We start from the raw sequence: 21,326 nt of genomic DNA, 5'->3' as shown, positions 1-21,326 counted from the left end.
GGGAGTGGAAGGGTGCTATTTCCAATCCTTCCACCAATGCATAACAGACAAAATACCAAGCTTGTGAAGCATATGTGGGGGCCCGCATAAACTAGAAGATCAAATATTCAACTATCTAGATGGGATAAGTGAAATTGCACTTGCATATCTTCCCAAGAGTAGAGGTTCATGGTGACTCTAGAAAATAAATCTTTAGGAGATATGATGCAACATTTGAAAAAATGCAGCACACTAGGTCCATGGACATTGGCCAAAGGGATTCTTTGAATAGTAAATAAGGGAGACCACCACAAGTTATATTGATTCATAGAGAGGCCATCTCTGAACCCATCACTAGCCCAACAAATCCAAGCTTTGATGGATTCCAAATGCTCATAGAAACAAACTTTCCCTTAATTTACACTGGCTCATGAGTGACTTGAAGGGTTTGAAAGGAAACCCCCTTCTAGGTCTAGGCTAGTTGACTAGGAAGCCTAAAGAAATATAATACCACAATAGAATTTTCCAGACCTCATAAGAAGGGAGGGTGCGAATGGCCCAGTTGTTCCAAAGAGAAATACATTTATTTTGGGTAGAGAACAAGCCTAGGCCACCACACTCCTTAGGTAGACAACAAAAGTTCCAAGCCACTCTGTGAAAGCTGTGATGAGAGGCAACTATAGCCTAGAGGAAATCATGCAACAAGAACTCAAGATTAAAGTAGAAGGCCTTTCAAAGTTCCTAGTAGGAGGAATAATAAACATGAGTGGTTTCCAACACTTTGAAGAAAATCTCAAATTTTCTAGCCAAGGAAAGAGATTTGCTAATCCACTATTCCAACTACTTCTCTATCCTATTGAGGACAACATTCAAGAGCTACATGGGGGTGGCTTAGAAGGAAAAGAGTATGCCATGAAAGTAAAATACTTCACCATGTTGAATCAATTTCTATTGATAATTCTTAAGCTAGGGCAACCCTAGAAGAAAGAACTTTATATAACAAAGAGTCTCGTGCCATTGAATGGCTGGGCTAGAGGCCATTAAGAATGTGTCTAAGAATTGCAAGGCATTAGAAATGTTTTCCTCCTCCTTAATGAGATTGAGAAAGGAATCATCAGCAAAGTGAACATTAACTAGTTTCTAAGAGGAATCTTGAAGAGAAATGTCACACACCTAACTGATAGAAATTGCATTAACAAGTAACCAAACCCCTTAGTGACCAACATAGAGAGCAGGGGCAAGAGGGAACCATTGTGAATAGATCTTTATAACCCAAATGGATTGGATTTTTTTCCCATTAATGGTGATGCATTTAGAGGAATTCCCCAAAACCATTTGAATAGATTACAAAAAAATTGGGCCAAATCCCAATGCCTATAGCATAGCCAAAATGAAAGCACACTCAATACTATTGTAGGCTTTAACAAAGTCAATTTTGAGGAATAGGGTCTATTGCTTAAATTGACGAGCCCACTCCATACCTTCCAAAGCTGTCATGTTATTATCTAGAATATATCTGAACTAGATGAAGCCATTCTTCTCAAGATGCATAATTTGCACCAAAAGATGTTGAATCTTGAGGGAGAGGGCTTTGGAAATGATTTTGTAGGAGCCATTCAAAAGAGTAATGGACCACCCATTGTAAATTTACTCTAGTTCACCCAATTTAGGTATGAATTTTATATTACCTTTATTGATTATCCTCCCTAGTGATTGAGTATGAAAACCTTCAAGATAGAATCTATGCAAGTTGGGGCCTATGGAATCCCTAAAGGTCTTGTAAAATTTATTGGGGAAACAATCACATGTAGGGGCCTTATCATCTACCATGGAAAATATAGTTTCCTTAAGGTCTCCAAGTATAAGTATTTTCTTACAAAAAGCATGTTTCTCAGGTGCAATCCTCTTGGGAGTAACAAACATCCACATCTCTAAAGCTATTCACATGTGCAGTGGAATTTTCTTGTGTAGTGAAAACCCTCTCATAATGGTACGCACAATCCTAGAAAATATTAGGAAGCTCATAGAATGTTTGTTGGCTTTCCTTAATTCTCTTAATACCAAAAAAATAATGATGAGCTTGGAAACATTCCTTGGAAGCTTGATCATCGACCTCCAACTAGTGAAGGCAGGCCTTGAGCTAAGTTCCACAAGTAGCTTAGCTATTTACAACTTACTTCTAGTGTCAGAGGTTGGGAAGCCAAATTTTTAGATTTGTATCAAAGGGGTTTATGGCCAAGCCTTTAGAAGTAGTACTATGATATGTGGTGACCTATCCTCATAGGATCTATGGTAATCCTTGGCCAACCACCTATCATAAATGCAAAGAAACCTTGTAGTATGGGTGATGGCATCATTCCATCATTGAATCCACCGAAGATGAGCATGGAGTTGGCATTTAATATTCTAGATACACAAGATATGAACATAGGTGGGAGCATGAGCCAAAAGAGAAGTGTCAAGGAAAAAATGTGTTTTACAAGTATGAGGCTGAGTTGTTTGCCAAATAATGAAAAAGTAGATGGGATAGTGTTCTTGACAAAGTCACATCCGATAGGAGAGTGATAGGTAATTCTCTATATTCAGAAAAAAAAAAAAAAATTATGCCATGATCATGGCATGATTGAGCCTTTAAAAAACCCTATTAGAGCCAACTCACAAATTGGACAAATTTGCCAAACCCTACCAAGATGGTGACAATTAACATTGGGATCAAATAGGTGCAATTTATTGCGCATGTAAATCCATGCTTTTATTTCACTAACACTCCAGTGAAAAAGAAATAACTCATCTTTGTTTAATGCCAGATTGACTATGTTAAAATCCCTATATAAACCCAAGTGGCAGGTGACAAATGATCCACCATCCAACATCATAGCTGAGAGTGTTCCACCATATCATTGATAGCATAAACAAGGACAATACAAAGGCAATATATAATTTTGAAAAGACAACATAACCCACACAATTCCTTGCATGGGATCTGAACCATGTGAAATAACTGAAGAAATTAAAAGAGTTGAGGGAAGAGTAACAAAACCACCTTAGCCAACTTAATGCTAGGAAGAATACATGACACTATCTAGTCAAATATTATATAACAAGTTGAGTTGAGAAGAAACTGAACAATTTTGACTTCTTTAAGACAAAGAAAATCTACGTGACCAAACCTATGCTTGGTATCACAACCATAGTATTTTCAAGGGAGGTTGGTTATTCCATGTATATTCTAGGATAAAAAAATTCATTATAAAAAGGCTTGCATGCCATTCTCATCCCCAAGAGAGGAGAAACTATATTGAAAAAATATAGTGGAAGGGTCAAGAGAGGGGTCCAAACAAAGATGAACCTCCTTCTCTCCCTACCATCAACATGCTCACTTCAACCATTCAGGATGCATGAATGATGAAGGCACTATGTAGAGATAATTGAAGCTACTTACAACATGCAGACCTAGTTTGTTTGAGAATCTGTATAGGTAGGCAGAGCCTGCCATTCCTTGAGAACTAGGGTTTGCATAGTAAAGTAGTTGGAGAAATAGGCTACACCACACTAGAGGTGGCCCAGTCATTATCCTAAGAGGGTTGAATCGAAACACAAGAACCTACTTTAGAAGCAACATTGCTTTAGTCCTTTTTCACGGTAGTAGTCCATTCATCTTTGTCTGTAATGTGATGTCCCCAGAGTGGGCCCCTAATGGAAGGTGACGTAGGTCTATCCATGCAGTTTGTCGCTACCACACGTCCCGGGTCCTCGACAGTGAGGTTGTCCTGGGTTGCCCCCTTAACGCGGGGAGGTGTTGTTTACTAATAGTCTGGGCTTTTGGTGCAATGATTACTAACTTGGTATCAGAGCCAGAGGTCTCGAGGTTGAGACTCGTGGAGTGTGGTGGGTTGTGATGTCCCCAGAGTGGGCCCCTAATAGAAGGTGATGTAGGTATGTCCGTGTGGTTTATCGCTACCACATGTCCAGGGTCCTCGCCAGCGAGGCTATCCTAGGGTTGCCCCCTTAATGCAAGGAGCATTTACTAACCTTCTCTTTACCCTTGCTGAATTCCCCTTTGTTATCTCTAAATGATGAAGAACTCTTTGAACTAAACTGATTTGCTAGAGCTACAAGTTCCATACTGTGGGCTTTCTTCATGGCTTCATATAATGTAGTAGGATCAAGGGCCATTATCGACCCCTTGAGTGGTTCAATTAATCCCTCTGTGAATAAAATGACTAGCCTCCTTTTTGAAATGTCAGGCACCATCGCTGCAAGCTTCTGGAAGTCGTTGATAAATTGTTCTAAGCCTCCTGACTATCTGAACTGGGCTAACTCCCGAAAATAAACTTTAGGATTTTTTTTATCAAACCTTTCTATCAATCTTTCCACAAACTCCTGATAAGTGGTTACCTAATTATGTTGCAATGTGATCATGCCATGTGTCCACCAATCATGTGCTGCCCCATCTAAGAGTAAATCGGCATACTTGAGTGCTTCAAATTCTATCATAGTCTTCAAAGATAGGAAAGTATCCACCTTATGAATCCAAGCACGAGCAGTGATTTTTTCACTGCCATCAAATGTGGGTAATACTAACTTGTTGGTGACTTGTTGCAACTCATTATGTTTATCTACTTCTGCCTGGCAGCTCTATAGTTCATGTACATGTCAAATGTCCATCCATCCTGTACATATTATGGTAATGAATCCCACTCATTCCTTGCTTGTCGGAGTTCATCTACAATATCTGTTACCATAGCATCAGGTGTGTGTGCTGGAGTTTCTTCTCTGAATGTAGGACATGTGGGTCTTTCAGCTATTCCAGATCGTGTCCTATGTTGTGATCCTACTATGCTCTTGTCATCTTGGTCATTATTATGATTATTTCTCCTATTTTCCCCAATCAAATGTTGCATCATAACCATCATTGCCTGTGTACTTGCCTCTATTGACTATAGAAGCCTCTCCTATTGCTATAAAGTCGCATCATCTCGCACACTTCTAGATGGGCTTTGAGAATGTCTCTCAGCCATATTCTCAGTTATGTTGGTTCTTTTGTAAACTAAATTAAATGGTGGTTGGGTAACCCTATTAGGCTGCCAGGAAACCACTCTGATACCACTATAATGATCCTTTCCAATAGGCCACTAAAAAACCCTAAAATTAATACATTGCTAAAAGTATATTGCTAAATAAAAGAAATAATAGTGCCAATGTATTCATTCAATGAAAACCAAAAGTTTTTACAAATGATATCGTAATTTTAGCACCAAAACATTATGACATGGCACATTACAAAGAAACTCTAACTGGTTGTATACAATTGAGAACTTGTTGCAACTACAAGTTGAAATGAAGAACCTAGATTGATCAAATGGTGGAGACTGAATGCTGAAGATGATATGATGAAAGTGCAATTCCAACTGAAACTCCAAACTAGCAATTAAGCACAAGTGAAAGGACTGAAATATCCTTCCCATAGATGCAATAATTTAGGTGATCTCTCACACCCTCAAAATTGCGTACCAATTGAGAGTTTTCCTTCTCAATGGCCAATGGTGACTACTTGCAGAAACCCTAGGCTCTACAATGCACATAGGCAAGAATCAATAATAAATCTCGATGATAGGCAATGAGTCCTCAATGCCTATTTATTCTTTTTTCCTCGATAGGTCGGCCTCCTTTTTAATTTTTTCTCTGCTTCTTCCAGCAACCTCTAGAAGATTTTTTATTTAATATATAAAGTTACCTTGTAATTTATATATATATTTTAATTGATAAATTTATAATTAACTCCAAAAAAATGGGACATTACATGTAATCTCAACAGGCTTAACCTCATTGGCTCATTGTTTGCTGCGCTCCAGCAAGGGACAATCCCTAATTTTGTGTTCAACAGATTGATATCAATAGTAGGTGTTTAAGAGGTTCAAGTAAAGTAGCTTCTTGGAGAAGGAGGTAGTCCCAATTTGGATATCTATAGTTTTCTTGAGGTCCTGAGAGAGGTCAACCTCCACACAAACCCTACGTTGCGGCTGAGAATTTGTCAGGGTCAAGGCAAATCACCTTGCCGACAGTTTGCACAATAGCTTGCAAAATTTTCCAGCATAGTATAAGGAGCCTAGGAAATTCAACCCAAATTGGAACTTTAAGCTTTCAATTGTCTGAGATGGTAAAGTCTTTGGATCATCTCTAAAAAACCAAGAAAAAACATCATATATATATATATATACTCTTTATGATAATCTAATAAGTATGTTTATAAAAACATCTCTTAGTATATCTCATGGATACACACATACATATAAAAACTAGTTAAAACCTCCAATTTATGTACTTAGTTAAAAAGAAAGCAACCAACGTAAGAGTCATAATCTTATATTTTATAAATAATATCCTAACTCATCACTTGCCAACAATTGGTCGACCAAGTTTTAGGTATTTTTAAACTTAAAAAGTAAAAGATATTGGTTTTTGACATCCATTTTCACGTAACTAAAGAAAGAGAGCTCTTCGCATTTGAAAGGAAACAAGAAGTAAGTACCAACTACAATCTGTCATCAAGGCCAGTAAGCTTTTCTTAAGGCGTAATACGGGGAAGCTGTGGAAAAAATTCCGTGTAGGACTCCAGAAATCACGATCGTTGACTCTTAAAAGACCAGAAAGAGAAAGCTTGTTTTAAACGTTGGTAACCGTCTATTAATTTGACAATTTTTTCTGGTTACTCAATTGACGTCTCTAATACACCATGAAAAACCTACGTTTCCAACAATCTTTATAACTATTTTGTATGAAACAAGGATACCCATAAGATTGGAAATCATAAGTTTAGAAGCATTAACATCCAATCAAATGAATAATGTAAACTTTCAGTCTCTCTTCTTTCTAAATACCAAGCGGTTCATTTTGTCCCAACAATAAAAAGTGCTTATCAATTTCTTTGTGTAAATAAGTATAATAGTTATATGGCAGTTGAACAATTTCATGTTCACGTAGACGTGCAGGGAAATGCGTACAGAATTTGCCCTTATGTTTGGTGAGGTTTGGAACAGACTGAGTAAATAACATTCATGTCGTTAAACAGTCACAAACGCTATTAGAAGCACGCCACAGTTATTCGTGCACGGTATTCCTTTGGACTATTTCATGTTCCTCCCTCGTTAGTTAAGGGAGCATTCAAAATTACTAGTATCATTTCTTTATCTGACTGGGAGTATTCTACGTTCTTTAGCTAATTTGTGAATATGTGTTGAAAGTTCTAGTATTTAATTACATACTATTCCCACCTACAAGTAGAATGAGTGTGAGATTATTGAGGATAAGATAATTAGGTATCTCAACAACTTCTTCCAACCCACGTATTGTATACACAGTTTTGAGCTCCATAGTCTGCATGATCGGTAGCATATATATACATCATAAAGCAGTTGAATTGTAAATACTTTGCACAAATGTTTTCTTTAAGCTATCATATCACCAAAAATGTTTTCTTGAGCTATCATATCACCAAAACAAAAAAGGGTAATGTCTGAATTCAAAATTTAGAAAAATCAATTATACAAGGTAATTGTTATATTTTAAAAATAATTTTAGATTAGACCGTATTTTTAATATTTATTTTATTTTATTTGAAATATTATCTTTCTTATATTCTAATATTAAAACATGTTAATCTATTCCTAAGTGTATTCATGTTCTTATAATCTATAGCATTAGACATATTCAATTGCAACAATACAATGTACAAATATCACTTGCATCTTTTGACAATAATTTCAAAATGTGCTAACTTAAGAAAATATAGAAAAAAAAAAGGAAGGTGAAATCCATTTACCATAGTAGCATATACAATGGTCATTGGGTAACTTGAGACACAATCTTGCACCAACCTATTCTAATTTTGCATAATATTATGATAGATGTTCGAAGCATCATAAATATGACACACAAGAAATATTCTAGCAAACAAATCATAATTACAAAATTATTAGCAAACAAGAACAAAATATCAAGATAACCTAATGCACAATGTCTAACATCAAGGCCAACGCCTAAAGAATAAGGGACTTAATGTCCTCGAATCGTCATTGAGCTCCTTCAAAAAAATAAAAAAGTAACCATTGCAATAGGGTTTTCCATCACCAAGAAAGTAATGTTGCCCTAATTTGAACTAAGTTAATATTCTATAGATTTTTGTTTAATTCCTTACAAAATCTCTAAAATGTGTACTTTTAAAAAGATAATATTGAAATGAATATTAAGCATACATCTATCAATAAATAGACTCACAAGAGACTAACCTTAAAAAAATTAGCACACACAATTAAATTAAAAATGAAATGTATTATAAGGTAATATTCAAAATATACATTAAAACTGAACCATATATAATCACAATCTCAATCTCTGACAATAACGAAACAATCTATATGATATCAAAAATTTAAAGTAAGATAAATAATATTTTTATAAACAAATGTAAGGATGTTTATAGAATAGAAATATAATGAAAGGTCTTTTAAAAAAGTTTAATTTAATTTATGTTTATATAAGAATTAGAAGTAATATTTAAATTTAGATTTTATTATGTTTATATTTTTTCATAAAATTAATATAATGTTAAGGAACTTTTTATTTTTAAAAATTAAGTACATCTTTCTTCTTCTAGATTTTTCATATCTTAGTCATAATTAAATGATGAACCTTGATATAATCAATTATTGATAATTCTATCTAGCTGTATGCTACTTGAATGATAAAATAGAAATGTAGGTATTCTAATTGATGTGATCAAGAAGTAATATATAGTGATGATATCAAAGTGCAATGACAACAAATAAAGTATTGTTAATAAAATAAGATAATGTTTGGTTTCTATATGATAATTTAAAATAGAAAATTGGTAAATTTGTTCACTAATAGACAATTTATGTGAATGATATTAAAACTGATAGAACTAAAGCATATGATTCACATGGATTCGGTCATAAATATAGATAGCTAAGAGGACAACCTTAAGTGAGATGAAGTTACATGGTAGGTGTATTGTTGGGTGAAATTGTAGAAATAAGTTAGAAGAAGATTAAATATTAGAAAGTAAGTAGAATTGTTAGAACCTAAAAAATTGTTGAAAGGGAAAAGGCATCTCCTCGATTAACTTATAAATAGTTACAAATTAAACAAATTTTATAGAGAACATAAAATTACAAAAGGCCTATTAAAAAAAGGAATGATAAAATTATAAGTGTAGGCATTGCATATTTTAGTTCATGTAGAAGAATATGAAGTGAAAGAAAATATTTTGAAGAAAGTAGAAATGCATAAAAAAGAGAATCTATTAATATTAAGATTTAATGAAGGTAAACTTATTTTATTGTACCATGTCTTATTGAACTTACATACACAACTAATATAATTGTACATCTAAATATTAAAGTAGGAACACTTTGACATACTAGAATTGCTAATGTTAGTCAAATCTTGAAATATTTTTAATTTTTTTTTCAATTGTACTATAATAAATTATTATTCAATTATAAAGATAAAATGCAACTACACTTATTGTTAAATATTAATTGCATCCATCATTAATTTATTATGTGAAAACTCATCCTAATTATAGACCAACCAACAATATGATGTCACTTCCATTAGAAGCTCAAGTTCAACTGCTAGGATAAGCATGGTTGGACTCTTAGGACTAGTTGTAGTCATTTGATGAGATGTTGTAGCGCTGGTTATATATGTGACTTATAGAGCTAATTTCTATGCGGAGGCTAATGTATGTGCATGCTATAAGACTAATGACTGTTATAATAGTTGAGAAAGGGATAATTTTGTGAAGCTGTGGATTCCATTGGTGGTCACCTGCCTTACGGATACCTCCTATGGAATTAAATATCTGCCATGATGATGGTCTGGTGAAATCGTGATGACTTCATTTCTCTGTTTGGCTTGTGATCAAGCAGTTGAAGCCCTAGACGAATGATTGGTGATACCTAAGTTACATGTTGTAAATTAAACTATATTCCCCATGTAATGTTTGAGGCTGGTTGGTTAATCCAATTTTCGATATACATGACCTAATCGTTTCCTAAGCTATATTCATAAACTTTAATGAATCGTATGCGAAAAATTCATTGAGACAGAATTAAGCTCGTGACTTATTTGTTAATTGTAGATAGTTGGCGGAATTAAACACTTGAAACATTATTTTTAGTCTAGTTTCCCAACCTGAGTTCCCTTGTATTGTACATATTTGTTAGGACTGGTAATGAGTAGGTGCGAGAGATGTAGAGGAGACATTGCTTGCATCACCGTGCTAACAGCGTAAGCCATTGGTAAGAGGAGTGCAATCTAATGCGTTAATTCATGCAGTCATATATCATTGACCAAATATGAAACCTTAATAGTTGTAGATTTAGATGGCCAATCATAATGTCTTAGTCACTTCCTAATTAATGTGCCTAATTCTTCTGTCTATTGAAAAGGAATGTTGCCGTGCTATTACAATCTAAATGACAAAATATAATGCTTGATTAATTTAAGTTTTCCATTTTAATGGAATGTTTTCATATGTTTTTAGTTAGTGTAAGATTGATTACAAATATGATTATATTTTTTTTGATGAATAGTCCTTTTCAATTAATAAAATTTACTAAGATTACAATTCACAAAAAAGGGCTCGGGGGATACAAGATCACCCCACGAATGAGTTCACAGAGCCGAAGTTGGAAAAAACAACATGGCCTCAGCCAGAAACTATTCACTATTCATCAAAAAAAACTTTTAACAACCTCAGGCTGCCAAGGCAGTACAAGCAGAGGGAGGATCATCTTTATTAGGAAATCCCCACACATCAGTGGGATTGTGGGGCGGACTAGGAATAGTCCAGCCATCAGCAGCATCAGTAGGATTTGGGGTAGTCGCAGTCTCCGCATCCTTCTTGTCTGGCAGCGAAGGAGAAATTGCCAAGGCCAGCCGAGGAAACTTACCAGAGTGTGCCCGTCCAAGGGGAGGAGCCGGGGACCGGCCAGAAGCCTGCCCAAGGGGAGGAGCCAAGGACCAGCCAGAACCACCACGTGGTGGGGAAGTGGAGCGGCGACTCCAACCGCCATGTCCACCGCTGGGAGAGTGGTGGCGGGGACCTTGGGAACGCGCGTGTGTGAATGGCAGCCAGAGGACTAGCATTGGGAACGGCAACCGCGAGACGAAGAGGGATCGACCGAGGCATCCAGAGGCACTCTGGCAATGTTGCATGGAGCATTGCCCCAATGATTTAACAATTCCTATAGGTGCGCAACTTCCTGGGCAACTTTATTAGCTTGCACTTGTATCTGCATAATAACATTGTTACAAATGCATGCCTTAGTGTACATTGCAATGTTAACATCCAAAAAAATGTTGAGTGAATAAAACTGCATTCCTATCTTTCCACAGAGAAAAAAAAATTTCCATCTTGAAGGTATGCCAAATTTGGGAGAACTTCTGAGGAATTCTAGGGGAATCACCCAGTAGGATCATGTGCCATGAAAAAGGTTCGGGTTTGAAAGGCTTGAAAAAATCATGAATCTAGTGCCAATAATTCTGAGCACGCTTGCAAAACCAAAAAATATGCAAAAAGGACTCAGGTTGACCACAGAAGGGGCATCTGGGATCAGGAACTCCAATGTGCTTGAGCCGAGGCCCCAGGGGAAGACCTTGGAAGGCAAGGCACCAAGCAAAGTGGGCAATCTTAGGTTCTGTAATGGCACTCCAAATGGTGTCAAAACGTTTTCTCCATTGAGAAAGTGAAGATTGCAAATGCCACCATTGATTAAGCATGTCCACCATTGGAAGGTGGGGCAAAAGCCATCTGTACCCCATAGTGGGCTTATAATTGGTAAATGGAGTGGCAAGATACCACTTCCAATCATGCCACCAATGATGAACAGACTGAATCCCCACTTTATGAACTAAGTGCATAGGGATGGAAGACAACAGAAGGTCATAAGTCTGGCGATCAGAACTATCAAGGCAATACTGAACTTGCATATCCTCCCATGACTTGAAATTCATGGTGACTCTTGGAAAAATATCCTTGGTATTGTAGATGCCACATTTAAAGAAACGCAGAGCACTAGCACCTTGAGTCTTGGCAAGAGGAGCACCCTGGATGGCAAACAGGGGAGACCACCAAATGTTCTGTTGATTTAAGGATAGCCCATTGCGAAACTCATCACTAGCCCAATGAAGCCAAGGTTTAACAACTTCCCAGGCTTTTTAGATGCTCTTTATAACAAAAGAGCCCTGTATGACCACTGGTTCATGCATAGTGAGAAGGGTTTGAAAATGAATCCCCTTCCACACCGGTCTATTAACAGGGAAGCCGAAAGAAATGCAATGCCTTACTAGTATCTTCCAAGTTTCATCTCTAGAAATAGCTCTGATAATCCATTTAGCACAGAGGGAAAGTCCCTGCTTCTGAGTGTAAAGTAGGCGGAGACCCCCAGATTCCCTTGGGAGACAACAAAAATCCCAAGCAACTCTATGAAAACCATGATGGTCAAAACTAGAGGCCCAAAGAAAATCTCTAAGCAAATGTTCTAGTTTGAGATAGGAAGCTTTGGAGGGAGCCCAACAGGAAGAATAGTACACATGGGTGGTAGCCAGAATCTTAGAACAAATCTGGAATTTACCAACAAGAGAAAGCAGTTTAGTGATCCAATAATCAAGCTTTTTTTCTAATCTTTGCAAGCACAACATTCCAAAGTTCCACAGGGGAAGCTTGGAAAGCAAAGGGAATGCCAAGAAAGCAGAATATTTCTCCATGAGTAACCCATTTCCATTGAAATTGGCTGAGCCAAGGTGGAGCTGGCAAGAAAGACTGGTGGTAATAGAGCATTTTATGCCATTGAATGGCAGAGCCAAAAGATTGACAAAATGTGTCCAGACAATTTAAAGCATTTTTGATATTTTCTTCATCTTCAAGAAGAGTAAGAAAAGAATCATCAGCAAAATGACCATTGACTAACTAGGAAGAAGAATCAGGCAAGGAAATGCCATGGACCAGTCTTGAAGACACAGAGTGAGCAAGTAAATAACCAAAACCTTAAGCAGCAAGAACATAAAGCGCTGGAGCTAGCAGACAACCTTGCTTGATGGAGCGAAAAAGTCCAAAAGCTTCAGATTGTGAATTATTGATGGTGATGCAAGCATTAGCGTCACCAAAGAGCATCTCCACAGACTGAAGGAAATTGGGACCAAAACCCAGAGCCTGAAGCATAGCTAAAATGAAAGGCCATTCAATGCAATCATAGGCTTTAGCAAAATCTATCTTTAAAAAAATAGCCTGCTGCTTGGACTTACAGGCCCATTCCATACCTTCCTAGATAGCAATGATGTTGTCAAGAATATATCTAGATTTGATGAACCCAGTTTGTTCAGGCCGCACAATTAAAGGTAGCATATGGCAGATTTTGAGAGAGAGGGCCTTGACAATGATCTTATAAGACACATTTAGGAGGGTGATGGGCCTCCAGTTGCATATGTCCTCAGGATCACCAGCTTTAGGTATGAATTTAATATTGCCTTTATTTATGATCGCTCCTAAGCTTTTAGAATGATATGCTTCAAGATAGACTTTGTGCAGATCAGGACCAATTTGCTCCCAAAGATGTTTGTAAAATTCACAGGGAAATCCATCACACCTAGGGGATTTTTCATCCGCCATGGAGTATGTTAGGAATAAGGTGTCTCAACCTTGTACAATTCCTATTCTTATTATTTGTTTTGTAAAATTGTATTCCTTGCAAATAATGTTGATGTGTCAACATCTTGAATTGTGTGTAAGGAGATCATGACTAAAACGATTATGATAGATTCTTATGACACGTAAGAGCTATGTTAGGAAGATTCAATGACAGCTGAAGACATGTGGCAACTAAGATATTTGAGTACTGTACACTCTACCCCAATAGTAAAACCCTAATATGGTTTACCTTTGGGAGTAGCCCTAAAGTGAAGCACATGTTATAAGAATTTTTTAGGGTTGTGAAGAGATGCGATGCGAAAAAGGTGTATTATTGGTACTGCGAGTAGCTACTAGAGTCTTCTATTGTTGATGTTGAATTTGCATTGCAAGTGTATTGTAACCTCGTGTTGAAGATAATACATTGTGTAGGTTTTGAAGGGGTGGGGTTATTTTACTGAAAAGTTTTTCCCCACCTGAAAATCCTTGTGTTATGTGTTCCTTTCTCTATCTATTTTATGTATGCATGGTTGGCTGCAATATTGTTGTTTACATGATATTGAATCTGTGAGTGTAGAATATTTTAATAGGATTTGCATCATACTTTTCTTATGAGATTAGTGTAGGAAGCTGCTTTCGCACCTGAGTTTCCTTACAAGTGGTATCAGAGCTTGATCAACTTTTGATCCTAGTTGTTGGGTAGGTTTTTTTGAGCTAATCTCAAGTTGAGTGGGAGTCTTGTGTAGAGCATCCTAAATCTTATTTACACATTGAGATGGCGAGTTCATTATATGGAAGAATTGAGGTGGAGAAATTTAATGGCACTAATATCGAGTTGTGGAAACTCAAGATGGAAGACATGTTGGAAGATCGTGACCTATGGGAAGTGACTACAAGTGCTACAAGACCAGCAACTATAGCTCAAGCAGATTGGGATATCAAAGACCATAAAGCTAAGGGTCTCATAAGACTTTGTTTAACCGATGCAGTCCTTCTGAATGTTCTAGATGAGAAAACCGCATATAGTTTATGGGAGAGACTTGGGGCCATGTATCAGGCCAAATCTTTGGTGAACAAGTTGTTCTTGAGGAAGAAGTTGTATTCTCTATGAATGGAGGAAGGTGGATCCTTAACGGATCATTTAAATGCATTTAATCTGCTAGTTGCACAGTTGACATCAGCTGGTGTCAAGTTAGAGGAGGAGGATCATTGCTACACACTTTTGTGTTCTTTACTGGATTCATGGGACCATCTTGTGATGGCTCTCGGAAGCACATTAGTCACCTTCAAAATGGATGATGTGGTGTCTTCGCTGCTATCAGAGGAGATGCAGAGAAAGGCTTCTGTTTCGAAAAAAGAAGCCCTTGCTGTTCGTGGGAGATCCACGAAAAGAGGGAAGAAAAATGACAATAAGTCTGACAATAAGGGTAGACCAAATCCTGTGGGAAGTCAAAGATTTCCAATAAGTCCAAGGCAAAATGTTGGAACTGTGATAAGACTGGGCACTTCCATAAAGACTGTAAAGAGCCTAAGAAGAAGAAGAAAGCCTCAGATTCTGGTTCTGAAAAATCTCAAGAAGATGGTGATGCATTCATCATAGCTTTGGCAGCCCATGCATTTGATGATGTGTGGTTGGTTGACTCGGGTGCATCTTTTCACATGACCTCTCATCGAAATTGGTTCTCAAGATATGAAGAGTTTGATGGTGGAAAGGTGTACTTGGGTGATGATTCTCACCTAAAGATAGTTGGACATGGAAGGGTCACTATCAAATTTCCTGATGGACGAGTAAAGGGAATCAATGGAGTTATGCACATTCCAAGTTTGGCATGAAACCTATTATCTGTAAGTATGGTAAATGATGTAGGTGTGCAAGTTTTTTTTTCTAAAGATGGATGTAAGATGATGACAGGAGCTATGGTTCTTGCTAAGGGTACTAGGAGAGGTACTTTGTTTCAGTTTGATGCACACATTTCTTAGTGTAATAGTTCTTCTATTTCAAAGAAGAGAGTAGCTATCACTTCATCCCCACCATCTGAATGAGCAATAAAGAAGACTGTGGTTAGTGGTTCTGATGGTAGTGCAACAAGTGTACCTAAGGGTGCAAATACTTTGGAAGGAAAGCTTCCTGTAGAAAAGACAATGTTGTGGCATTTGAGATTTGGTCACATTGGTGAGAAGGGTCTCAAAACCCTTAAAAATAAAAATCTCGTTGAGGGATTAAATGATTGCAATCTTGAGTTCAACTTTTGTGAACACTGTGTATATGGTAAACAAAATTGAGTTTAGTTTTACTCTAGTTGTCACAAATCTTTTGATGTTTTGGATCTTATTCATTCTGATGTATTTGGTCCTGTAAAAGTTCCTTCAATCTCCAAGTCTGTATTTTTTATATCTTTCATAGATGATTACAGTAGAAGGACATGGATTTATTTCCTTAAAAGTAAGACACAAGTCTTTAGTCGATTCAAGGAATTTAAAGCCCTTGTAGAGAATCAGACCACTAAGAAGATTAAGAGTGTGAGAACTAACAATGGTGGTGAGTTTTGCTCAGCAGAGTTTGAATAGTTCTATAAAGAACAAGGTATCAAGAGGCATAAGACAACTCCGTATACCCCACAGCAAAATGGAGTTGTAGAGAGAATGAACAGGACACTGATGGAGAAGGCTAGGAGTATGCTTAGTGGAGCTGGTTTAGAACAAAGTTTTCAGGCCGAAGCTGTGGCCACTGCTTGCTATCTAGTTAACAGATCTCCTACATCAGCCCTTGTTGGTAAGACACCCATGGAGGTGTGGTCTGGTAAGAAGCCTTCAATTAGACATCTTCATGTTTTTGGTTGTGAAGCTTATACACATGTTCTAATGGAGAAAAGATCTAAGTTGGAAAACAAAGCTATTAAATGTATTTTCATCAGGTACAGTGCTAGTGTGAAAGGATACAAGCTTTGGGATCCCGTGACTAGTAAGGTGTTGTATAGTAGAAATGTTATTTTTAGAGAGCTAACATCTTCTCCTATTGTGCTACAACTAGATGAAAAAGGAAAGGAAAAAGATGTTGTTCAGTTGCCTCCTACCCTTGAGAAGACTGAACAGAAAGACCATGTTGGGTCTAATAATGAGGAGAGCTCTTGCAACTCTGATAGTTTAGAAGAAGAGGAAGAACAACCTCAACCTCAGCCCTTGAGGAGACCCAGTAGAGAAAGAAAGAAACTAGAAAGGTTTGGTTATTCTATGTTAGATTCCAGTTGTATTTTTGCTTTGATTACTAACACTGATGAGCCTAGATCTGTGAAAGAAGCTTTGGGCATGGAAGATGCAGGTTCCTAGATTGAGGCTATGGATGATGAGATGGCTTCATTAGAGAAAAACAAAACATGGGACCTTGTACCTTTTCCTAAAGGGAGAAAATTTGTTGGCTGTAAATGGGTGTTCAAGAAGAAATTCTGTGCAAATGGCAGTGTTGAAAGGTACAAAGCTAGATTGGTTGCAAAGGGGTATTCACAGGTAGAGGGAATAGATTATGGTGAAATATTCTCTCCTGTTGAAAAGTTGATATCCATTAGATTTCTGTTATCTCTTGCTGCATCATATGATTTAGAGATAGAACAGATGGATGTGAAGACAACTTTCCTTCATGGTGATTTGGAGGAAGATATTTATATGTCACAGCCTGAGCACTACATTGTTAAAGGTAAAGAATCCTTAGTTTGCAGATTAAAGAAATCTCTATATGGTTTGAAGCAATCTCCTAGGATGTGGTACCTTAAGTTTGATGCCTTTGTGTTGTCAATTGGATTTGTAAGATTGAAATTAGATCATTGCGTTTATTTCAAAATTGAAAATGATCGCCTTCTTATTGTTGCATTATATGTTGATGATATGTTATTGTTTGGGAAGGGTAAGGGTATGATTTCTAATTTTAAATCTTAGTTCTCAAAATAGTTTAAGATGAAAGATCTTGGGGCAGCTAGGTACATCTTGGGTATGGAAATCAGTAGAGACAGGTCTAACAGAAAACTTTGGTTGAGTCAAAGTAAGTATGTGAAGTCTGTGTTGGACAGGTTCAGCATGGCAGATTGTAGACCACTATGTGTTCCTATTCATGTGGGAACAAAGTTATCTGTAGATGATTGTCCAAAATCACCTAGTGAGGTGGAGGACATGATTAGAGTACCTTATGCTAGTGTAGTTGGCAGTCTTATGTATGCTATGGTCTGTACTAGACTAGACATTGCCCAAGCAGTGGGAGTCCTGAGTCGATTTATGGCTAATCCTAGATGGATACATTGGGATTCAGTTAAGCAAGTGTTCAGATATTTGAGGGGTACATCAGATTACTCCATATGTTATCATGGTAACTCTTCTAGATCTTCGCATTTAGTTTGTATTCATGGGTTTGTGGATTCAGATTGGGCAGGTGATATTGACCGCAGGAGATCCACTAGTGCTTATGTGTTCACTATGTTTGGTGGTGCCATCAGTTGGATGAACAAGCGACAACCTATGGTTTCTTTTTCCATTACAAAAGCTGAGTACATGGCTGCTACTCATTCTTGTAAGGAAGCCATTTGGCTTAAGAGATTGTGTTCTAATGTTGGTGTTGATGCAGAACATATTACTATTTGGTCTGATAGTCAGAGTGCTATTTGCCTTGCAAAGAATCCAACTTTCCATGCCAGAACGAAGCACATTGATGTGTAGTATCACTTTGTGAGAGATATGGTGGAAGATGGAAAGGTAAATTTGGAAAAGGTAGATATTGTGAAGAATGTTGTAGATGCATTAACAAAACTAGTGGGCACTGAGAAGTTCAGATGGTGTTCGGAGTCTATGGGCCTTTTGGCCTATAGCAGTTAGTTCTTGTTATGTTCTTGTTGCTCTTACAAGGTGTTCGACAAGTGGGAGAATGTTAGGAATAAGGTGTCTCAACCTTGTACAATTCCTATTCTTATTATTTGTTTTGTAAAATTGTATTTCTTGCAAATAATGTTGATGTGTTAACATCTTGAATTGTGTGTAAGGAGATCATGACTAAAATGATTATGATAGATTCCTATGACACGTAAGAGCTATGTTAGGAAGATTCAATGATAGGTGAAGACATATGGCAACTAAGATATTTGAGTACTGTACACTCTACCCTTTGGGGTTTCTATTTTCTCGGAGAATGGTAAAACCCTAATACGATTTACCTTTGGGAGTAGCCCTAAAGTGAAGCGCATGTTATAAGCATTTTTTAGGGTTGCAAAGAGATGCAATGTGAAAAAGGTGTATTGTTGGTACTACGAGTAGCTACTAGAGTTTTTTGTTGTTGATGTTGAACTTGCATTGTAAGTGTATTGTAACCTCGTGTTGAAGATAATACATTGTGCAGGTTCTGAAGGGGTGGGGTTGTTTTACCGAAAGGTTTTTCCCCACCTAAAAATCCTTGTGTTATGTGTTCCTTTCTCTGTCTATTTTCTGTATGCATGGTTGGCTACAATATTGTTGTTTACATGATATTGAAATTGTAAGTGTAGAATATTTTAATAGGATTTGCATCATACTTTCCTTATGAGATTAGTGTAGGAAGCTGTTTCTGCACCTAAGTTTCCTTACAGAGTAAACTACCTCTTTAAGGTCTCGGAGGGAAAGAAGTTGCTCATAGAAAGTGTGTTGCTCAACCGCAAGGCAATTTGGAGTAATAGTGATACACTTTTTAAGAGCCTCCTCCTGAGCAACCAAATTTCCTTGCGAAGCAAAGACGTTCTCATAGTGAAAAACAAATGCTTGCAGGATATCGGGAAGACTGGAAAGAACATCAGTTCCTTGTTTTATCTTTTTAATCCCAATATTGGTATGACGAGCTCAGAGAGCCTAGAAGAACTCCTTTGAGGCTTTTTCGCCAACCTCCAACTAGTGGAGACGGGCTTTGATTTGGGCTCCTCGGGTAGCATAGTTATCAGCAATTTTCTTATCATGGCGAAGCTTGGCAAGCTGAATTTGTAAATCCACATCAAAGGGGTTGAAGGTGAGAGCTTCAGAGGATTTTTTGAGGGCAAGGGTGTTGGCTTCATAAGACCATTTTTTGAAGATTGCCAGCTGATGCCCATAGATGCACAAAAAATGAGCAGTTCTGGTAATGGCGTGATTCCACCATTGAATCCAACCTCGATGGAAATGTGGACATGGCTCCGAATTCCAGACACATTGGATGTGGGAGATGGTGGAAGCATGCAACATCACAGACATGTTGAGGAAGAATTGAAACTTGGCCACCTTGGGGACAACTATTTGCCAAGAAATGCCAAAATAAATGGGATAGTGGTCTGGCAACGTCACATCTGTCGGGGGAATGACAGGTAAATCACGATCTTCAGAGAAGGAGAAAAAAGATTGCGCCAAGATCATAGCATGATCAAGATGTTTCAAAATGCGGTTAGGACTGGCTCAAAAATTGGACCAAGTGTGCCAGGCCCCATGACTATGGCAGCAGTTTGTATTGGGATCAAAAAGGCCCAATTTATTTTGCATGTAAAACCAGGCTTCTCTTTCCCCAGCTGTCCAACAAAAAGGTAGAATGCCATCTTTGTCAGAGGCCACTTCAACCATATTGAAGTCCCCACAGAGGATCCAAGTAGCTGGCGGCAAGTTGTTAGCAAGACAAACCCACATTTGTGCCCTTTCCACAGCATCATTGGAGGCATAAACATTAATGACTCCAAAAGAATGATTGTTAATGGAAAGAAAAAGCCAAATAATACGGTGTGTGGGGTTAGAACCATGCGAGATAATAACAGAATGAAGGCGAGGTGATAGGAGAGTAACTACACCACCTTGGCCAACTTCATGCTGAGAAGAAAACATAACGCTATCCTGCCAAATGACGCAACATGGAGCACAAAGCATGAAACCAAAAATCCTAACTTCTTGCAGGCAAAGAAAATCTAAATTCCCAAGTCTATGATGGGTATCCCGGACATAGAACTTTCTAGGGAGGTCTGTAAGACCTCAAACATTCCATGAGAGGAAGTTCATGAGAACTCTTCCATATCATCCTCGTCCTCCAGAGAGGAGTAGCTGTTCTACAAAAAGGTAGAAATCAAGTGGAAGTCAGATGGGAAATCCTCTGGACTTACAGCCTGCCATTTTACCCCTGATATCTCCACATGTCCAGGAGGACTGCGAGAACACCTTATTTCTGGTGGTACTATGGAAGAAACTACAAGAGGAGTACGAGCCCCAACTAAGGGTGAGGCCTTGGCGGCTGCCTTGATCCCCTTTGAACCAGCAGGGTTTGAAACTTATGAAACCCTCGGAACAAGTGCAATAGAAGCTACTGGCATCTCCACGCTAGTAGGGGTTGACACTTCTATGGAAGTAGGAGGAATTGAGGTAACCGTCACATAGGATGGCTTAGGGGCCAAGGGATTCAAGGCAGGCTTTCCCTTGCACCCAACAGTAACCCATTCTTCTTTTTTTCTTTGAGCCTATTTGATAGGCGCCGCTTTAGGCTGGGGTTTGACCCTAGGCGTAGCCAAAGGGCAATCCCTGATCTTGTGTTCTACAGATTGGCAGCTATAACAGGTGTTAGGTAGGTTCAAGTAAAGCACCTTCTGTGAGAAGGTTTAAGTTCCAATCTAGATTTCCA

The sequence above is a fragment of the Cupressus sempervirens genome, chromosome 11 (genome assembly GCF_028749045.1).
Source record: "Cupressus sempervirens isolate cs-2001-9-10 chromosome 11, ASM2874904v1, whole genome shotgun sequence".
NCBI lineage: Eukaryota > Viridiplantae > Streptophyta > Pinopsida > Cupressales > Cupressaceae > Cupressus > Cupressus sempervirens.
The sequence above is the reverse complement of the archived record's forward strand: the minus strand, read 5'-3'. Positions refer to the sequence as shown.